The sequence below is a fragment of the Xyrauchen texanus genome, chromosome 47, assembly GCF_025860055.1.
Source record: "Xyrauchen texanus isolate HMW12.3.18 chromosome 47, RBS_HiC_50CHRs, whole genome shotgun sequence".
Taxonomy (NCBI): Eukaryota; Metazoa; Chordata; class Actinopteri; order Cypriniformes; family Catostomidae; genus Xyrauchen; species Xyrauchen texanus.
This window is the reverse complement of record NC_068322.1, coordinates 23866359-23875721: the sequence shown is the minus strand read 5'-3', so window position 1 is coordinate 23875721 and position 9363 is coordinate 23866359.

Genomic DNA, 9363 nt, shown 5'->3' with positions numbered 1-9363 from the left:
ACTTGCTATGCAAAGTGACAGCATACAAGTCGTAAGGAGCATGCGAGTCAACACATGAGCCCAAAGTGTCATAGAAGCACCAAAAAATGACGTAGTTGCTTCAGCAATTGTCATTTTTCATCTCACATTTGCTTTTTCTGACACTATCAGTTAGGTTTAGGTTAGGGAGGTAGGTATTGTTGATTTAAACTTGACTTGATAGAGCAACTAAAAAACCTCATCTGTTTGGACATTTAACTCACATTTGGCGCCCCTCTGTGGACATTTCACCCAGGAGTTCTGAGCTTACTCATGCCCACATGATCAACGACACTTCCGGCTTCGGCCCCTAGGGGTAGTGCTTCCCATTTCGGTGATCACAGATCGATTTCAACTGAAGAACTTTCAACCTACTGTCACCGAATTCACAGTGAGATCAGCTTGGTGCCATCTGAGGCTGAGACCTGGTTGTTCCTGCTGGTCCACTGTTCTAACATGCATCTAGTCTATTCGTTTACACAGTCAACCTGCATTCTAAAAAAAAATTCTCCACAAAAGTTGCTTCAGAGGTCACTGGGTAGCATCTGGCAAAGACAAAAGCAATTCTAGCAGTCCTCTGACCCTTCGCTTAAGTCTTACATTTGCCGTTCTGTCATGCTGTGACACTAGTCTGCCTCCAGAAAGATTTAAACGATAAACTCCTCCAGTTTGCTCTGACACATCTCACCATCACACAAGCAAATAAAAAAACCTCTGTTTGTTGACAGCAGGAATTAAAGGCACTGACAGGCCCCAAAGAATAGAGCAGTATGTCCCGTCTTTGACAGCGTGCGACAGTGTGACTCTTAGCAACCCAAAAACATGAGGGGCTCATGTTTACAAGGATGTAATGTACAGACATTCTGGCAACTAGATTAATTCCCAACAGCAATTTGAATTATGAACAATGCAGTGTTCATAACGTTCCCTTGTTCATAACGTGTCCTTTTTCTCCTGCAATATTTACCATAGATTTACTTCTAGAAATAGCAAGGGACATTTGCTGATCATTGCATCGTGAACCAAATATCGATATATTGTATTGCCTGGTCGCTGCAGATTCCCACCATTATTAAATGTAAAACAAAAATTCATCCCCCTCTTGCTAGAGTCCAGCGGATGTCTGAGAGAAAGTTATCAGCTCTTTCATCTCAACTCTTCTAACAGCTGTGCCTTTTATTTCCTTTTCGACTTAAACATCTGTCGATTAGCACCCAGTAGTCCCTTGCCTGTGATGCATACGGCATGCAAGATCATTAAAAACAGGCAGCCATCACCCTGTGTGCAGTAGTGCAGCATGCATGACAGGGAAACAGTATGCTAGCTCATTAGCAATTGACAATGCAGACAGTGTCGGCTTAAAGCCGCCACACAGAACGTGAAAGCAATAGAATGTATTCCCAGAGCGAAGTCAACAGTGGAATTAATTCTGAAAAGAGAGAGGATGAGCTGGTGTCAGAAAACAATTCATTTATTCAGAAGTAACCTTCAACGCATGCCACGAGGTGACAGTGAGATGATAAACCAATTGGTGGGAGATTTACTCACTAGCTGCCATGACATGCCCTTCATAACCTAGAGAGAAGTCTTAGAGAGAAAACAAAGAAAGAGAGAGTTATATTAGAGAATGTTATCATAACAACCTTAGCAAACTGTGTTAACATGCTTGGTTTGTTTAGCATTTATACAATGTATCTAGTGTAGTAAGAGTGAAGCATGAATCAACAGTAGCCTATAGTGAAGTGAACTAATCTAGATAATATATAAAGTACGTCATTCTGCAGATATCAAAGGATATGAGGCTCTCTCTGTAAGCATTACAAGCTAATTGCATTTGCTATTAGGCCTAGATTATATAACATTTTGTTTCTCAGGCTTCTGTTTGTCTTATTTGTGTTCCACATAAGGTACATTATTTTATCAAACTAGCCTCTTGCTGATCATATGGGAAATCGACATGTTAGTTCCTAGTTCATGGACAAAGACCATATTTTGAAGAATTATTGACAACTGCATCAATAAATTAAATTGTGGTCTCCTTCCCATCTGGCGATACTGATAGTGTGTTGTGCGAGACATTGCCCAAGACTTCCTAGATATGGGTTTTGGTCCCATGGAAATCAGGAAATAATTGCTTTCACATAACCAATGATGAGTGTGATTCAGAGTTTTCATTTTCCCTCTAAAAATGCTTTTTATGGGACTTCCGGTGAGCAGCGCAATGGCGTAGACGTGTCTGTCTACTAGAAATAAGACTGTATGCAAGTCACAGTATCTGATCATGGACAGTGACTTACCATGCTTGAGTCCCATGCGGTGTCGCTAGACGAGCGTGTGGAACCTACCTCGCAGCTTTAACAGAGAACAACGCGAAGCTTAAAGCCGAGACTGCGGATCTAGAGGCCCGGAGCAGACAGAACAACATAAGGATCATCGGAGTACCTAAGTCGATCGAGGGTCCGTGGCCAACGACATTTTACTTTGAGTTGCTTTTTGAAGTTTTGGTACCCAAGTACTGTCCTCCCCCCGAGAGCTGGATTGTGCAGACAGATATCTCACTGCTAAACCCAAGCCAGTGGAGAGACCAAGAGCAGTTGTGGTCCATTTTCATTGTTACCAATTAAAAGATACAGTCATTCGCAGGGCACAAAAACACGAGGAGAACTACAGTTTCAAGGGAAACCAATTGCCATCTATGAAGATTAGGTGCCCTGAGGTAATGGGCAGCGGGCTCGGTATCGTGAATTCATGGCCGAAATGTACAAACAGAGATTCGAACCTGCCCCTTTGTTTCCGGTTAGACTTCGTATAATGACCACAGAAGGGAGCAACATGTGGTTCACTTTGGCAGAGGAGGGCAAGGAACATTTTGTCACTTAAGGAATTAAAAATGTTATTTATATGCCTAGCAGTAATAATTCTAATTCCGATATTCTTGTGGTTGGGGGTTATAATGTGTTGGTGGGGAAATATAAGTTTTGCAGTTTGAATAAGATTAAAAAGGAAGACATGGTATCTGGAGATATACGTAAGTTCTTGGTTGTTAGTTTAAAGGGACAGCAGGGGTGGGTATAAGGGGTATCTGACTTTTGTTGCTCTTTTTATGGATCTTGTGTTCTCAGTTTTCTTGTTTCTGTTTTTCTCCTCTTCTGTGTTTATCTCTATGTTGTATTTGTTCAGGACATTTCATGGATCAGAGTACTGCAATAGTTATACATGATTCAAATGGCTGGTAGCACAACAAGATCAAAAACAAATATTCATTTTATCTCTTGGAATGTAAAGGGTTTGAATAGTAACGTTAAGACCAAAAAAGTTCTTTCACATTTACAGTCCCTCAGAGGAGACATAATTTTTTTACAAGAAACTCATCTTTGTACCTCGGATGTTTTTCGCATTAAGTATACATGAGTTGGTCAATGTATTCACTCCAAATCTGCTGTGAAGGCAAGAAGGGCAGCGATTCTTATACATAAGAACATTGCTTTGAACCTGAATTGGAGGTCTCACATCCAAATGGTCGTTATGTGATTGTGTCCAGAATTTTTAAAACAGTCCCAGTTGTTTTAGCATGCATATATGGCCCCAATTGGGACAACGACACATTTTTGGTTAATTCATTTTTCTGTACTCCCTAAGTCATCACATAATTATAGGGGGTGATTTTCATTTGGTTCAAAATACAATATTGACCTGGTCTTTTCAAAACATACCATGTTGTCCAACTCTGCAAGACTTCTAGAGTCCAAATACTACACAGCCTGTCAGATCCCTGGAGGTCAAGGTTTCCAACTAGTAAAGTCTTCTCTTTCAATTCACATGTTCACAGTTCATACTCGCAGATCGATTTTTTTCATTTGGATGATAGAATGATGCACTCTGTCAATTCCTACAACTATCATAGTATAGTCAATAGAAAATATCTGACCAACTTTCTAAACTGGACTTCCAATATTCTTTGACCCCTTCACCCACAATTTATAAAAATCGTCTTCAACTTCATTCAGAGTATAAGATATTTCTAACTCACAAAGATGAAAAGAAATTGTTGAGTGCTAGGCAGCAATTTTTTTAATTTGTTGAAAAAGCTGGCAAATCACTTGCATTTCAATCTCGACCTGTTTGCGCATCTAGACTGATCCCTAAAATTAAATCATAGTCTAAGGCTGACATAGTTTCCGCCCCCGAGGAACTTAATTAAGTTTTTTCAAAATACTATTCAGATCTTTATTCCTCAGAATGTAACTAAAAAATTTGGAATGGCCCAAAGATAGCCATCAAATTGTATAAGACTTTCTTCTCCGATCTAGCCCCAATTCTACAAAAGAGTATATAATGAGGACTTTCTTTCAGGCCGGCTCCCAACAACCATGTCTGAGGCATCCATTTCATTGTTGCTTAAGAAAGATAAAGATCCACTGCTTTGCAGTAGCTATAGGCCAATTACATTGTTAAATGTGAACTTTAAATTCTATCTAAGGTTCTTGCCCTTCGCCTTCAGCAAGCGTTGCCTGCTGTTATTTCCCTTGACCAGACAGTTTTCATGATTGGGAGACACTCTTTTTATAATACCACAAGACCTTTTAATACCATTCTTTCTCCACTGCTTGACATTGCCGAAGCTGTACTGTCCCTCGATGCTGAGAAGGCATTCGACAGGGTAGAGTGGGAGTATTCGGTTTTTATTTTAGATAAATTTGGTTTCAGCTCCAATTTTATATCATGGATTTGATTATTATACTCCTCCCCTGTAGCATCTGTGCACACAAATGCAACACATTCTAGGGCCTTTCCCCTTCACCGAGGCATATGCCAAGTTTTCCCCCTTTCACCTCTATTATTTGTCTTGGATATTGAGCCACTGGCCATTTGGTTGCAAAGTGAGGAAATGTTTGAGGGCATTACCCAGATTGGAACCTCTTATAAACTGTCCATTTATGCAGACAACCTTTTTATATATATAGCTAACCCCATCCCATCATTACCGCCAATCCTCAAGATTTGTGAGTCATCTGGCAAATTATCTGGTCCATCCTCAAAATTCTCCCTTCATTTGGTGATTTGCTCTCAGCTGCCTATAAATAGTAAAAATGTATCCGACAGTTTAGTAGTGGCCAATACTCTTAAAATATGGGTTCAATTTAAGAAGCATTTTGGGTTAATCAGACCGTCAGCTCTGGCACCTTCTCCCTAGTATATTAATAGTATTTCAAAAGCCCACTTCTTTTTTTTTTTTATTCAAACATTCTATGGGGCTCTACTATCTAGAATTCCTTTTGATTGTAAATGTAATGGTATCTGCACTGCAGACAACAAACTCAAACTGATGACACTGCTAGCCCCATTGCTACATTTCCTTTGTTATATTCACTTTATTACTCAATATTATTAAGCATACCTAATGTCACTTCAAGCCAAGCCTTTAACTTCAAACAACATGAATATGTTACTTTGATCAAAATTTACATTAGTGTTCTGTTTGTTAAGGGTTTATAAAGGGGCTCATTAATGACTTATAAATCATTTACAAATGTATTACAAATCACTAATATGCGGTTAAAGCGACATGAATTAAAAGGGCTTTTACTAGTGAGCATTTCAAAAACATGGTATAAATGCTTGATAAATACACTTATTCATTCTTATGTATATCAAAAACACAAAATGCCCTAATTCATGATTTATGTCACAATTTAGCAAACATAGACTATTGTTGTGAAATAAAAAGGGGGGATATTGTAATTTTGCTACAGTCCAATTTGTGTTTATTTTAAATATTGTAATGTCTTGATTCACTTGTGTTTTCACATTCTTTGTCATTTTGATGTCAAAATAATGGTGCTACTCTGAGTGGTGTCCCAACTTACCAAGTCCTTGTTCATTTACAGCATACAGGAGGATATATCACATAATAAAGCCTGATGACCATTAAAACCAAAGTGAACTGTATTTACATAGGTTTCTAATGTTGACAACTCCGTAATAAATGCTTCATATACATAAACTTTACATTAAGATAAGGTTTTTATTGGTTAATAATGTTGAATAAGTGTTATTAGGCATTTACTGTATAACATATGAGTAGTAAGTATTATATACATTGTGACAAAAAATGATTTATGGCCCTGATTTATGGTTTAATTGCTGTATATTTGACATTTCCCTCCGCCCCCTCCCCTCCCTCCGGCAGTTGTACATGCTGTGATATGACGTGTCTGTTCTGATACCCCCATATGTGTATTTAAAAGAGTAGAAAGATTATTAATCTTTAATGGAAAACTGAGATGACAAAAAAAAAGTAGTATTACGTTTAAAATGTGTTTAAATGATGTCTTTATTGGGGTTTAATGCTTGGTGAAAAAACTGTTTTGTTTTTTAAACTTTTGACAAAGAGAAGAAAATGTGTTTTTAAACATTACGTTGTCTAACACATCACTAGCATTGTCACTTTAAAGATGTTGAACAAAAACATAAAATATATTTAAAAATAGTATTTCAACAAAGAGCATTTAAAATAGCATAAATTGTAAAATGCAGCACAAAATCTACCGTTTAAAATCCTTTCATGAACTCATTCAGCGATAAGTGAAGAAAGACGATGTTTAACATTAACCTAGCAAACAGGATACATTTTCTAAAAACATAATATATAATTTTAACTATATAAGACAGAAATCTTACACGACTCCGTTTAAAGTCCTTTCACGATCTCATCCAAAATGACAATGGCGTAAGATCAGTTGACAAGCCCCTCCGCGGGGGTGGGGCTTAACCCCTCCTAATCAGTGTTTGTGTGTTTTAAAGTATTATTTAAACGTTTAAATGTATTTAACGAAAACTTTGACATTTTGTTTTAAAAAAATGTATCAAGTTGGCAAATACAACAAAGGCACTCTAAAATTATAAAAACTTTAACAACATTCACTAGAAAATACAGTATTTTGGTAAACAGGTTTATTTTATATATAATTCTGACGAAATATCTTTAATACAAAAGTTTGTTACATTTTTTTTTTATTTTTAACCATGAGATTCTAAAACAGTGGATATTGAATGATATTAGTTTATTTTACGCAAACAGAGTATACTGGCTGAGCAAACTCGTTCAGACGGTCACTTTAAAATAATGAATAAACGATTAACAAGTGTTATTTACTTTTACCAGAGACTAAAACGTATTTTAAACCAAATGTTCAGATTGGCAAACACAATATTGTCATTGAAATAGTATGCATTATAAATTGTAACTTTAACACGTGTTGTATTGCATTTTTCCAATCAAAATTATTTGAGAGCATCCAAATTGATAAGGCGTTTTTTGATCCAGACTTTAAGGCGCTGAGCAGCGGGGGCTCGCAGTTTTCTTGTGGCGTGATAATTCATTTTATGATTCAGACATAAAGGCGACGATCGACAGATGTTTTGTGGCGGGAATATGTAGTGAAGACGCGCCAAGATTTCGAAGTGTCAATTTAAACCTTGATCTCTGAATTTTTCACAACGGGGGTTTTGGTATAGTCTATCCACAGTCCTTTTAAATGATTCAGGCACAGATTAAACTATCAAACATCCCAATGTTGCATTATTCAGTTCTAAAAGAGATTTTAACTAAACATATTAATATTGTAAATTAAAGGGTCCTTTCTTCACGCGCAACCGCCTACTAAAAACAAGCTAATAGGCCTACATTCAATAATATTATAATAAAAACAGCCGCTGAGTTAAATCACTAGACAGAAAGATGTGCGGTCGTTTAAATGTATGGAAAACAAAATGAGATCAATTGTTGTCTAAGGGAAGTGTATTTTTCTGTTGAGAATTATATAAAAGAGACATGAATACAATTTGTTTTAAACTTTTATACGTCATTTTGAGTTTGTCGCGATGCTTCATGAACCCAGATTTAAACAGAAGATGGCGCCAGATAGCTGTGGTGTGATTGTGAACCTTGTGACAAAAAATTATTTATGGCCTATGCTTTATGACTTAATTGGTGTGCATTTGAACTTCTAATTCCTGCCCCCTTACCCTCAACACAAGAAATCGTTAACTCAATGTTTTGTTCAGCATATCGGGTAATAAACATCCGTTCGTCTACTAAAATAAATAAAAATAATCAATAATAGTCTAATTAAAAACAACTAGTGAGTTAAATCCAAGCCAGAAAGCCTTGCATTCGTTATATGGAAAGCAAAATGAGATCAATTGTTGTCTAGTCTAAGGGAAGTGTATTTTTCTGTTGAGAGTTATATAAAAGAGACATGAATAAAATGTGTTTTAAACTTTTATACGTCATTTTGAGTTTGTCGCGGAGCATCATGAACCCCAGATTTAAAGAGAAGATGGCGTCAGATAGCTGTGGTGTGATTGTGAACTCATGACACGACATGTAATTTGATGGTCAGGGTGAGTGAGGGGACTGAGTTAGGGTCGCCGTTATTTTAGCGTCACCGGAATCTCCGAAAAGAACACATCACGACTAATGTTATAATGTTACCTGCTGTAATAGGGCTATTGTGCATGACAGTGGACTTTATTGGTATCAGAATCCGCCAAAGGACATGGACTGATTATTATCCTGGTGTGACTGTGTGGCCGCTGGAATCACCCGCGCCTGCACTTCATACATAGGGAGGGGTCTTGCCGACCCAGGACAAGGGAAGTGTTTTAAATTATTATATGTAACATTGTATGGATGTATTGTCTGTCTCTGTCCCCAATGTGGGAACTGTATTGGGAAAGGGATCAGGGGAGGGGGAGGGTGTTGCGTCCTATGGGGGTGCGGTGAATTGGGGTAAAACTGTGAATGAATTGAGTGGATCTTGAGTTGGCTGTTGTGTTTATATAACCTGTGCTGCATCGCAGTATTTGTATTGCAGCCTGGACTTATTAATCTGATGTTTAATAAAGTAAACTGTCTTTGTGAAATAGTCTGAGTGGTTGTGTGATTTATCTTCTGGCATTGACAAGTATAGGCCTAATGAAATAACATAACTGTTACACTTGCAAAAGATTTGACAAATGCAATGTACGTTTAACAACACGTCTTAAACATGAGAGACAAAAGCGGGTTATAAAAGCAATGGAGACATGAGACCATTGAATTGAATCTGAAGCGTTATAGAGAGAGAATGCCAAACGAAGTGCAAGTTCTCGATATGTGACTGATGAAAATGATAGAATTAAACTTAAAAAGTACAATGCTCAGAACTATGCAACATCGTATCAACATAAAAGAACAGAGCGACAGAAGTATGCCAATATCAAACAGCTACAAATGATATAACTATTTCTTCTTTTCGTTGTAAAAAGCAGGCTGAACGGTGTGTTGTTTACACTTTCAAA